The sequence below is a fragment of the Podarcis gaigeae genome, assembly GCF_964106915.1.
Source record: "Podarcis gaigeae genome assembly, chromosome: 2".
Classification (NCBI taxonomy): domain Eukaryota; kingdom Metazoa; phylum Chordata; class Lepidosauria; order Squamata; family Lacertidae; genus Podarcis; species Podarcis gaigeae.
In genome coordinates this window covers 15,915,979-15,928,443 of record NC_139679.1, presented here as the reverse complement: position 1 = coordinate 15,928,443, position 12,465 = coordinate 15,915,979, and the positions used below count along the sequence as shown (strand labels likewise).

At 44.4% G+C, this 12,465-nt stretch overlaps 1 long non-coding RNA gene across 1 annotated transcript in view; it reads left to right on the top strand.

Moving 5' to 3' along the window:
• The first annotated feature begins 207 nt into the window (after positions 1-207).
• Positions 208-12,465, top strand: part of LOC310840022 — a 141,317-nt gene continuing 129,059 nt past the window's right edge. The window contains exon 1 of the long non-coding RNA XR_014561767.1: positions 208-308. This is a non-coding gene — a long non-coding RNA (uncharacterized lncRNA). The remainder of the gene's footprint in view (positions 309-12,465) is intronic.

Sequence of the window (12,465 nt, the reverse complement as noted above, 5' to 3'; positions counted from 1 at the left end):
AGACACAGTGCTCCCAACACACTGCTTTTTTAAACACTGTTTCTTAAAGTACTGGTAAGGATGCATCCATTCATGTGGCTGGCTGCTGAAAACACTCAGGAACAATATCTAGACTGATGGTGCAGTAAAATAAAAAGTGAGCTTCCCAGTCAAACCAGTGCAGCTGAGAGGTATTTGCATCACACTCACCTTCCACATTGCAATGATGCACTGATTCATTAGTAATAGATCTTTCCACCCCATTCAGTGAGATGACAGGAAACCTGATATGTACTTCCTGCTTGTGGGCAGCTTTCCTTGATATTGCTGTGGGGAGGATGAGAGTATATTATGGGGAATGCAGAAAAATGCATATACTACTGCTTAGAGTTAGACCAGGGGCCAGCAAACTTTTTCAGCAGGGGGCCGGTCCACTGTCCCTCAGACCTTGTGGGGGGGCGGACTATATTTTGGAAAATAAAAATAAAAATTAATGGATTCCTATGCCCTACAAATAACCCACAGATGCATTTTAAATAAAAGGACACATTCTACACATGTAAAAACACGCTGATTCTCAGACCATCTGCGGGCCAGATTTAGAAGGCAATTGGGCCGGATCCAGCCCCTGGGCCTTAGTTTGCCTACCCATGAGTTAGACCAACCTTCCCCAATCAGATGCCTCCTTTGGACTATAACCCCCATAAGACCCAACCAACATGGACAGTGGTCAGGGATAATGGAAACAGTAGAACCAGACTGGCTTAGGTAGATGAAGCATTCATGATTTCACATTAATAAGCCCATCTTCGTGGAAAGAAAAACATGGTAAGTTATTCCAGAGAACCACTTTTTCCTAAAATCTCAGACAGTGATGAAAGTACACAATGGAGAAAACCCGTCCCAATCCAGAGCCCTCAAACTTAAGCTCTATACAGAAAATATTCTCTAGCTATGTGTGATAGTGACTCTCACTTCTCCTCTATTGATGGGAAGTCAGACATGCTCTTGCAAGCTCTATAACCTCCAGCAAGAGCTTTAGCCCATGCTCTGTATGCAGAGGGTATTGGGTTCAAACCCTGGCATTTCTAGTAAAAAAAGATCATGTGATGGGAAAGACCTTTGCTTGAGACCCTGGAGACCACTGGTCAATGCTAGGCTAGATAGACCTGGCATGAGGAACCTCTAAAAAGGGGTGCAGATGAGGCATTGCTGTCCCTGTAGAAATAACCATTGTGGAACATTCTCTCCCCTCTTTGCTCACCATCTACCTGTTCAGGAGGGCAATGGAGATGAATGTATCAGCAGTACAGATTACCGTATTTTTCACTCTATAGGATACACTTTTCCCCCTCCAAAAATTAAGGGGAAATGTGTGTGCGTCCTATGGAGCGAATGCAGGCTCCTTGGCTTCAGCGATAGCAACGTGAAGCCTCTGAAGTGCAGAGGGAGTGCTCCCTCCATGCTCCGGAGGCTATGCGTTGCTTTCGCTGAAGCCACCTGAAGCCCCCGGAGCGCAGCGGGAATTCCCGCTGCGCTCTGAAGGCTTGCAGATAGCCACCTGAAGCCTGGAGAGTGAGAGGGGTCGGTGCACACCGATCCCTCTTGCTCTCCAGGCTTTGCTTCGCTGGAGTAGCGCTGCACAGTTCTTCCTCTCTGCGCAGTGCCCCTTCAGCGAAGTGGGAGGAGAAATGGAAGGGGCTCCGTTTCTCCTGCCGCTTTGCTGAAGGGGCGCTGTGCAGAGAGGGGGAGGTTGTTTTTTTCCCTGTTCTCCCCCTCTAAAACAAGGTGCGTCCTATGGTCCGGTGCGTCCTATAGAGCGAAAAATACGGTAATTGCAAGCCCTCTTTATTAAGGCATTTGTTAATCTGGGAAGTGGATCCTTACCGAAAGAGACAGCAGAGGAAGAGTAATAAATTGCCTCCTTGTCACTTGTAAACAGCCTTTGCCATCCTAAACAGCTGGCCTGGGGACAAAATGCAAACATTGGGTGTGTGAAGTCCTTCCCGTCTGCCGCGTTTCCAGCAATTTGACTTGTTTGGGCCCGAACGTTTCAGTCTTTGGAAGTCACCATACACCTCCCTTGGCTTTCCTGGATAGCTTGAGGTTGCGTCATCACCACCGAAGGCACCTTCCTTGAAGAGCCCCCTCAAGAATGCTGGCTGGTTCCTTCTCTCCTCACCCTGCACACCCTCAGCGGAAAGAAAGAAGGGCTGATGACAGCCTGTTGAGTGACTTGTTTGCAAGAGATGAAGTGATAGCAAGCACAGCCTCTGATGCATATGTCTCTTCTCAACGCTAGTTCCTTATGCATAAGGAAAGAGCAAACAGATAAGAAAGTTCAGAGGAACTTGAGGGTTCAGGAAGACTTGCCTGACATCACACATGCGCAAACAAGCTTTGGAAACCACACAACTTATCCGTATAAAAATAATGCTACTATTTGCCTTTTTAATGGAGCCATCAGTTCTTAATCTACCATGGACCTACCTCATCCAACCACCTGAATAACTCAAGTTCAGAGGGCCTTTTATCTAGCTTTATTTACCATTTTGTTTCCTAGGGCAGGGGTGGGGATACCAGTTGGACTCAAGTGCCCATCAGCTCCAGGCAGCATAGCCAATGGTCAGAAATGATGGGCAAGTCCCAACATTCAAGCAGCATCTGGGGGAGGCACATTTTCTCCACCCCAGCCCTACAGATTTAGACTAGACATGAGATTGACCAGGGCATTTTGGGTTCACTAGCAAGCAGAACTGAAGCAAATGCAGAGAAAAAGATTTCAATTGTTGCATGGGAATCATGCTGGTCAAACGTTTATCAAAAATGATGGGTAAGGTGTTGGATCACTCCCTTTTCAAAACTGTCAATCTTTCTAAGGCGCTTTAATGGGTCATCATGTCAGCCTTCCCTCAACCTGGTGCCCTCCACATGCTCTGTACTACAACTCCCATCAGCCCCAGAATGGGGTTCTGTGCCCAAAGCAAAGTTGCAGCAATCACAATGATTCTGAGTTCAAAGTCAACAGGGTTTTTTTTTTAAGAAGGATATTCATGAACTTTCAAGATCCAGGAAACGTTCCATTTCAGCACTCAGCAGCACTAAAATTTCCAAAAGGTAAAGGTACCTCTGACAATTAAGTCCAGTCACAGACGACTCTGGGATTGTGGCGCTCATCTCACTTTACTGGCCGAGGGAGCCGGCGTTAGTCCGCAGACAGTTTTTCCAGGTCATGTGGCCATCAGGACTAAGCTGCTTCTGGTGAACCAGAGCAGCGCACGGAAATGCCGTTTACCTTCCCGCCGGAGTAGTACCTATTTATCTACTTGCACTTTGACTTGCTTTCAAACTGCTAGGTTGGCAGGAGCAGGGACCGAACAACGGGAGCTCACCCCGTCGCAGGGATTCGAACCGCCAGCATTTTGATTGGCAAGCCCAAACGGCACAGTGGTTTAACCCACAGCGCCACCTGCATCCCATTTCCAAACCCTTCCATAGATCACAACAGAAGTTTGATTTGTTCCCATTTCAAAAAGATCTTCTTGATTGGCTTTTTCTTACAAAGGCGTGGTGATAATAGCGGTTCTGGGAGAAACAAGTTGACTTCCAGGACCTTTTATAGGAGGAATGGGAAATACTTTGTGGTTTTCCACTTGTTTTTGGACTCCAACTCCCATCATCCCTTACCATTGGTTATGCTGGCTGGGGCTGAAGAGAGTTGTGAGTACATAAGCTCTAGAAGGCCACAAGTTCCCACCATTGCTATCTTACAGTGTGAGGATCATCTACGTACCTGGATCTAAAAGGAAGAGAAGGGTGGCTTGATCTGGCAAACTGGCAGCGTCTGGTGATGTTTCCCCTAACTCTTTGCCTTCCATATCCCCTACAGGTCCTACAGTGAGAAAGTGGGATAGTAAAGATCTGAGGACCACATGTTTGACAGTGAAAACTAGTGAGGGTACAGTGGCCATTGTAGACATGGAAATGCTTTGTTTTCCTGAGGCCTGACATTTATTGCCTTTTCTTAATTTGTTCTTAATGTGCCGGCAGTGAACACTTGTGATATATACACAGCACACTCATGAAAAACAAAGGCTAGTATCCAATGCTGATTCTGCACAGGGTATACTCATTAAAGTTAATAGACATGACTTGGATTTGTACTTTTCAATGGATCGATTCTGAATGGAAGTTAGCTGGATACATACAACCCAAGAGTGGTGAGATACATGCTACACCAGGGTATCAACATTATTTCAGTGGCTGGTTCATTTCATGTTTGTTTGCTTGCTTTATTTTTTCATCAGTATTAATTCCAAGGCCTACACTTATCTCAGGCAGTGGCAACAGCAGCTACACGATACTAGTAGCAGCAGCTGTGGCTGTTGATAATGCTAGGAGTTCTCTCAGCTGTCTTTCTCAACCTTTCAAAACTATCTTCAAAAACTTAGCCTGGAAAATTTACAGACCACTTCATCTCTGTTTATAGAGGATGTGAATCAGCAAAAAAAAAACCATCAACAGATCATACCATATAGAAATGGGGTTCCCTAACTAATGAACCTCAGACAGGCACTCTAAATATGGAATCGTAGGGCAGAACTTCATTATTTTTAGCTTACTCAGCGCATTACATTATATCCAAGAAACATATAATTAAAATAGCCATTTATGGTGCATTCAGAAAGAGGGGAGGGCAAATTACACCCTTGAGATTACATGGGGGCAAGCACTTAGATCTTGCATTTTTTGCAAGCCGTACATTCCCCACCCTTTGAGGGGGGGAAATGACTTAGTTGAATTAAAGCAGTGGGTTAATTTGTGTAAATACAAGGGTATTTTCTTATATTTGGGTTGTTAACTGGATTGCTTTTCAACATCAATGAACCACAACTTACTTATAGCTTTCACAGCAACCTCGAACAAAAATGAAACCATCAGATGGCCCTCTCCAAAGAACTGAAAAGGTGCCCTTTCACGTATCCTAATACTGTGGTACAGTATATCAATGGAGAGAGAGAGAGAGAATATCCCCACATGTTTCCACAAGCAGAGGGCTACCAAACACAGGACTGGCTTGCCAAGCTAAAAAGTGAAAAAGGCCAGATGTTTTATTAGACACCACCCTATGGATGAAAGAGCGTCATTACATCCGCAGCATCCGGAAAAGAATCAACTGCTAAATCCTGGAAAATTGAAAGGGAAATAAAGGGAAATAAACCACAAGAAAGTAACACATCATGAAGCCTTTAAGATGCAGCAACACAGAGATACCTGCCCCCAAATAGAATGGGCCCCCAATTGTAGTCTTAAACCAAGTCAGCTGAATGAATGGTGCAAACAGATAACGATCAGATTTGGTGCCATCCAAATCATACATGGCTTCCCCCAAGGAATCCTGTGAGCTAAAGTCTACCCCTCACAGGGCTACAATTCCCAGCACCCTTTAACAAACTACAATTCCCAGGATTCTTGGGGGGAAAGCCACATGCTTTAAAGGTATGGTATGGAAAGAGAAGCTTCTCATACTATTCGTGTGAAACTGAATTCCACTCCCAGTGTCTACATAGAAAGAATTGTGTGGTACAGCTGTTCTCCAGCCTGCAGGTGACAATTTTGTATGTTTAAATGCTCCCCCGATGGAGGGAGAACTCTTCCTTTATGCAGGGGGGGGAAGCACCCAAGGAGACGTTTGTCAGGGGAAAACCATACTCATTTTAAACATGGAGGGAGTTTTATTTTCCCATAAGGCGACATTCATCCATGCAAGTTCCCCACTTCCCCCGAAACCTAAAGAGGTATAGTCTAAAAATAGCTTTCTGCATTCTGCTAAATGTGTAAACTGGGTCTAAGTTCAACACTGCCTCTAACAGTCTGCACTTAAGCAAAACAATTTATTTGGCTGACCACTGGCTCCAAGCTGGCGGAAATGAATGATGCATACTGGGCAGAGGGAGAAATGATAGTTGGGATTGGCATCTTAGATTTATTCCCATCTTTCCTAACATTTTCCTTGAATAAGTAAGAGACAGATTGAAGATAAATGGAATAAGTTACGGTGAAAGTCCAAAAAAGAGACAAATGTCGACTCAGCACACACTTTGGGAATGGCAATGTTATTTTTTCTCTCCCTATAAATGCTGGCTTTCTCAGAGATACACCAGTGAATGTTGTTGGCGTTTGACAGTTAGTTATCCAAAAAGCACTGCTATGTTAGGCATCACGAAGGAATATCACCAGGATACGCTCAGGCAGGTAGCCGTGTTGGTCTGACGCAGTCGAAATAAATAACTTTCGACCACGATAAACTGAATTGTTAACAATTGTCAACAATTTCCAGGAAAGTATGACCCAGCAATCTACGCATGCATACCCCACAACTCATCTTAATGCCAAAGTTCATTGGTGAACCCCTAGACAATTTCTTCAAAATGGGATTATTAGATGTTTTCTAGAGATTTGATTGCTTGTTTATGAGAAGCTGTTTAAATTGTTTTGGCTGTTTTAAATCAAAGCAGATAGGCATCAAGTGCTGTGCCCTCTGGCCCATCATTTGAAAGATCCTATAATTTTAATAATAATAATAACTGTATTATTTATACGCTACCCATCTGGCTGGGTTTCCTATTGGCAGGTTCCGGGGACAGCCTTCTCTACTGTGCCCCTGTGTATGTGATCTGAAGACATTGCCAAATTTGTATTGGAAAAGGTCCATAGTTCAGTGGTACAGCTGCTTTGCATGCAGGTTCAATCCCCAACATCTTCTGTTTGATCTGGGAATATTCCCTGCCTGAAACCATGGTGAGCCCCTGACTGGGCAATGTTTGAGTGAGTTGAACCAAGGTCTGATTCAGTATAAGGAAGCTTCCTGTTTTCCCAGATGATCCCACCCAGCAACATAAATTATGCCTTGCAATAAATAAATTTAAAACAAAATCCAAAGTAAAACATAGAAGGATTAAAAGGCATTTGGACTCCTCCTAAGATGTGTTGCGTTTATTATTTAAAGCATTTCATTGTTGTAAGCTTGTAATTCTTTTCTAAATATTGTAAACAGGGATATAAAGAATTAAAATATGATACATACATACATACATACATACATATATACATCTTCTAAATAAATAAAAATTATGGAATTCACCAGAGACTGTCAACAGTTACCTCTCCTATGAGGATGTGTTTTGCCAAAATCTTAATTGCCCCTAGCTGGAGAAAATAGAACATTCCATTGATTAGAGAATGGTTACTAAATGTGGCAGGTATGGACAAGTTAAACGATGTTGTTAAAGTTTAGGGCAAACAGACAGTTGACAAATGTTCTAGAAGAAAAATTGAAGCCTTAATTGGAAGGCAGAGAAAATAAAGTTAACCCTATTATTCTCTCTGCAAGGATGGTATAAGGGTAAGTTGGAAGATGTTTATGATGCCCCATATGAATAATATTTGGAGCTACATTAAGCAACAGTACTTTCCCTTTTTCATCTTCTGTGGATATTTTAATACAAATGGGAAACTACAAAGGCAACTTGCCGAATTGGGTCCACAGTGCTGAAAGGCTTGTCCTTGGAAATGGATACTTTCTAGAAGTGGGATCAGATCCCACTTTGCCCTGTACAATGTGTGTGGATTAAGTCCTCAGACCATCTGCAATCTATTGCCACCTGCATCCTTTTCCATAGGGCAAAATACATGCCTCTCATAGCCAAAGAACTGAAGTATGATGCATATATAAGCTGTAAAGTGCAGTATATCCTATAGACTTATACATATTCACCCCCATTGTTGTTTTTTTGCCTTGCAATTCTCCATGAGGGATCACTTTACATCCCATTTCAATCCACCTTCTTTAATCAGAAATAAGTGCAACTGATTTCCACGAGATTTGCTGCCTAGTAAGTATGCACAGAATTGTAACATATTCCAGACTAGCCCAGAAAACAAAGCAAGAAAGAGTACCTAGCATGAGCAGGTGAAGTCAGCCACAAGACAATTAGTGAACAGCACAAACAGGACTCAAAATCTACCCAAAGCAGATGGCTCTGGGTCACAAAGCAAGCCAGGCCTCAGATCAAGTGAATCCATGGCAGCCAATTTAATAGATTCTGTCTTGTGATTAATTCTTGTACCTTTATCAATTCATGAGCCCTCCCCCGCTAAAAAACAAAACAAAAACCATTTGTTACTCCTCAACCAAAAGGACCAGCCATCCACCTTCTCCTTTCCCCCCTGCTCTCCTTTCTACCATTTAGGGTTGAGTGAACCTGTCGATTTTGTTTTCTCTGCTCTCATTTTTCCACATATTTGTGTGTGTATGTGTGTTTCAAAAGTCCTAATGAAGAGTCATCCGCATTTTAAGTGCAATGTTGTCCAATCCACACATTTTTTTTTTGCAGAGCATTTTCCTCTAATATAATATATTTTTCTATGCTATTTTCACTAATAAGTGTATGTTTTAAGCACACTGGGCCGTTATATGCATTTGTGTACATATTACAGTGGTACCTCAGGTTACATACGCTTCAGGTTACAGACTCCACTAACCCAGAAATAGTGCTTCAGGTTAAGAACTTTGCTTCAGGATGAGAACAGAAATTGTGCAGCGGCGGCGGCGCAGCAGCAGCAGCGGGAGGCCCCATTGGCTAAAGTGGTACCTCAGGTTAAGAACAGTTTCAGGTTAAGTACGGACCTCCGGAATGAATTAAGTACTTAACCCGAGGTACCACTGTACTTGGCTGGAGAACTGCACTGCAAAATTTGGAGAACAGCAAAATTCAACAAATGCCTGTGTTCAGGCAGGCAGGAAACCCTCCACCATGTGGCTCAGTTCCTTCCTTTACCACCAGCAAGCACAGTCCTGCTTCTCCCTCCCCTACTAACCAATTGGAAGGAAAGAGGAAGAGGCAGAGCAGCACAACCACAAATGTGGGTGGGCAGGGGGAGAGGTATGTTCAGGGCCTTCCTCACCCCCATATTGCAGCTAAGCTGCACTGGATGAAACCCATCAGTTTCTAGACTTGACTGTCTAGAGATATGGGTGGGCCCCAGCAGCTTTTCAGAACCCAATACAACAGGTTCAGGTGTATAGCACCTCTTGGAAACCAGCTGTTTTCCCATCACTGTGTACAATGTACGTACATCAGACATTTTAGGAGCCCTGGGTGAGACATCAAAATAGAAGCTCCTCCAGCTCAATGCTGGAGCAATTCAGTCTCTGGTCGCTTCCCAGCTCCCCAGCATCCAGGTCAGATCCCACCCAGGATACATTCACACACAGTCCCACCAGTCATCCCTTTCAGGCTGGAGTCACCAGATAGCATTCTCCCTTTGTGCTTCTCTACAGTTCCTGAGCCTGGACTCCACATCATCCTAGATGATTCCTCTCTCACACACATCCCATTTCCAGGTTTGAAGCCCCTCAACTCCTTCTCCCACCTCTATGCAGTGCTATTTTTCTAGGAAAGGAGGTGCTGGAACTCATTGTGACTGTCTCCCTTGTTCTCTTACAATGGCAATGGTGCCCACTTGAGAGGTGCCAGAACTGAATTCCAGTGAGTTCTGGCTGGGGGAAAAACCCTGTTTCTGCTGTCAATCCATCCCTTGCCTCCCTGTAACCTAGACAGCATCCTAAAAAGCAGAGACATCACCTTGCCAACAAAGGTCCGTATAGTTAAAGCTATGGTTTTCCCAGTAGTGATGTATGGAAGTGAGAGCTAGACCATAAAGAAGGCTGATTGCCGAAGAATTGATGCTTTTGAATTATGGTGCTGGAGGAGACTCTTGAGAGTCCCATGGACTGCAAGAAGATCAAACCTCTCCATTCTTAAGGAAATCAGCCCTGAGTGCTCACTGGAAGGACAGATCCTGAAGCTGAGGCTCCAATACTGTGGTCACCTCATGAGAAGAGAAGACTCCCTGGAAAAGACCCTGATGTTGGGAAAGATGGAGGGCACAAGGAGAAGGGGACGGCAGAGGACAAGATGGTTGGACAGTGTTCTCGAAGCTACAAACATGAGTTTGACCAAACTGCGGGAGGCAGTGGAAGACAGGAGTGCCTGGCGTTCTCTGGTCCATGGGGTCACAAAGAGTTGGACACGACTAAACGACTAAACAACAACAACATCGGTAGAGTGCTAGAGCATCATTCTTGCATGCAAGAGGTCCCAGGTTCAATCCCCAGCAACACCAGGTAGGACTGGGGAAAGGTCCCTAGATGAAAACCCTGGAGAATGACTGCCATTCAGCATAGACAACACTGGGCTAGATGGAGTCTGCATATAGACATTGTGCCTTTTCATCCCATGAATTTGTCTAACCCCCTTTTTAAAGCCACTGAAGGTGGTGCAGCTCACCAGAGAGGGAAAGCGACTAACTCAGGACTCAGGAATGCGTTGCTGCCTGCTCAGGACTGTACCAAAAAAAAAAGAAAAAGAGGGGTTGCCAAACATCATCTGGCAGGCTGCAGCTTATGGGGCTGCATTGATTTGCTGGGTCCTAAATTGTGCAAGCTTTACCCAGATCACCCAGCGATGCGGCTAGCCCTATGGAATGAATTACTCTCTCCCCCCTGTGCTCCAATTTCCCTTCTCTCAACCCAACATGGCCTCCACCGACAGAGCCCTTCTGTCCCTCTTTATTAGAATAACAGGATTATAATATTAACAAGTCTGTTTATTTCACTCAGTAATTAATAAGGAAAAGGCAGACGAACAACTTGCCTGCCTGTTGCTAATTAATGCAGTGTTACGAGGATGGCATTGACACGGTGGGGAGCCCGGGCGCCTGTGATGTTTAATGAATGTTATGCAACCCTTAGTGTTATTTAATTTAATAGGAGAATTAATATTGGGATGGAAAGAAATTGCCTCTGCTCTGCAGATGGGGAGAGGGATGCCACATTCATCTTGCTTTATTCAAAGCATCAGCCCACCGAGCGAACCTCTTAAAGGCTATTTGATTACACAGTAATGGGCATATTTGGCCTCAGTGGCAGTAGGCAGGAGCAAAGGCCTGGGCACCTTTGATAGCAGAACAAATGAAATACACACGTAACCCTTCACCCAGTGCAATCCGCTGATAAAGTTCCCCAGTCTTAATTCGATCTGTAAAGATTAGTCCGGCAATAAAAGGTATTGCAAGGCTGATGTCCATGGAGTCTCCCAGGGCATTTGACAAATGGCTTTATGACAGTAATAGGAGAATTAGAATGCGACATTAAAAATCCACGCTGTTTAGTTGAGCTAAACTTCACCAAAAGAACAGCGGCGGCATTGCAGGACTGCTCATCCCCTTCCTCCTTGGACATTGCAGCGAAGCTACACAGACGCTTGCCGTGGCCTCTTTTAACGGGTACGCGAGGCTGGCGTGCCAATAAATAACCAGGATTTATAAAACACTTGGCTGCCTATTTATTTATTTAGCATTGCTGTTATCGCTGTTTGCTCAGCTCCTGTGGCCTGGCACTGAGACACTGCATCTCCATACACAAAGCCAAGAGGTTTTACGGCATGCTAAATAGGTGTTCTATTGCGCCGCATATTATCCTAAGTGATGCTTGTTATTGGATGATTGTATCATTTCCACCGCCTCGTCATCACTCCAGAGCATTTATATAGTAATGATTTGACTACTCTCAGATGATATTATCTACCAAATGACTCTATTTACACCCTCGGCAGTCTGTCGCTAAACTGACTGCCCTGGGATGCAGTCGGTGTTGTTGGTCTCACAGCAGAATTGGGTGGGATAGCCCATCAGTTGGGGTTTATGCACCCCAGGGGACCAGGTTTTTTGGAGGAATCCATCTGCACCACTGTGTGAGGTGGCATCAATATGTTGAGAAATGCAAAGAAGGGCAGAAAGGTACTACCTCTAGTGCTTACACTACATCCCTTCATGGCAGTACCCCACACTGCTTAGTATCAATGGACCAATTCTTTCATACGTTCAGATGATTTCTCATGACTTGGGCACATGACTCTGAATGACTCAAAGCTGAATCTGTTCTAAAGGGCCCCCCAAGCCTCCAGAACAGATTTAGGGAAAGTGTAGTCCGGGAAGTCCCATTGTACAATTACAAATCCTTGCACTGACAGAACTACTTAGTTGGATACCTCCCTTACTTTATAATCCACCTTGGGCTTCATGAGAGATGGAAGACAGAATATAAATGTAAGGAAAATAAATAATAATCTCAAGTGCAGAAAGCACAAAGTGATGTTGATGCAGTACTATCAGTTGTGAATGGTGCTCATATTCATATACAGTGGTACTTCCAGTTATGAACAGGATCCGTTCCAGAGGCCCGGCCCGGCCGTATCCCAAAGATTTCGTAACCGGAGGACTGCTACTGCGCATGCGTGAAGCAGGGAGAGTGCTTCTGCACACGCATGAGCGGCAAACCCACTTCCAGGTTTGCCGCGTTAGCAACCTGAAGATTACATTACCCAAAGGTAACATAACCCGAGGGTCCACTGTGTATAAAGG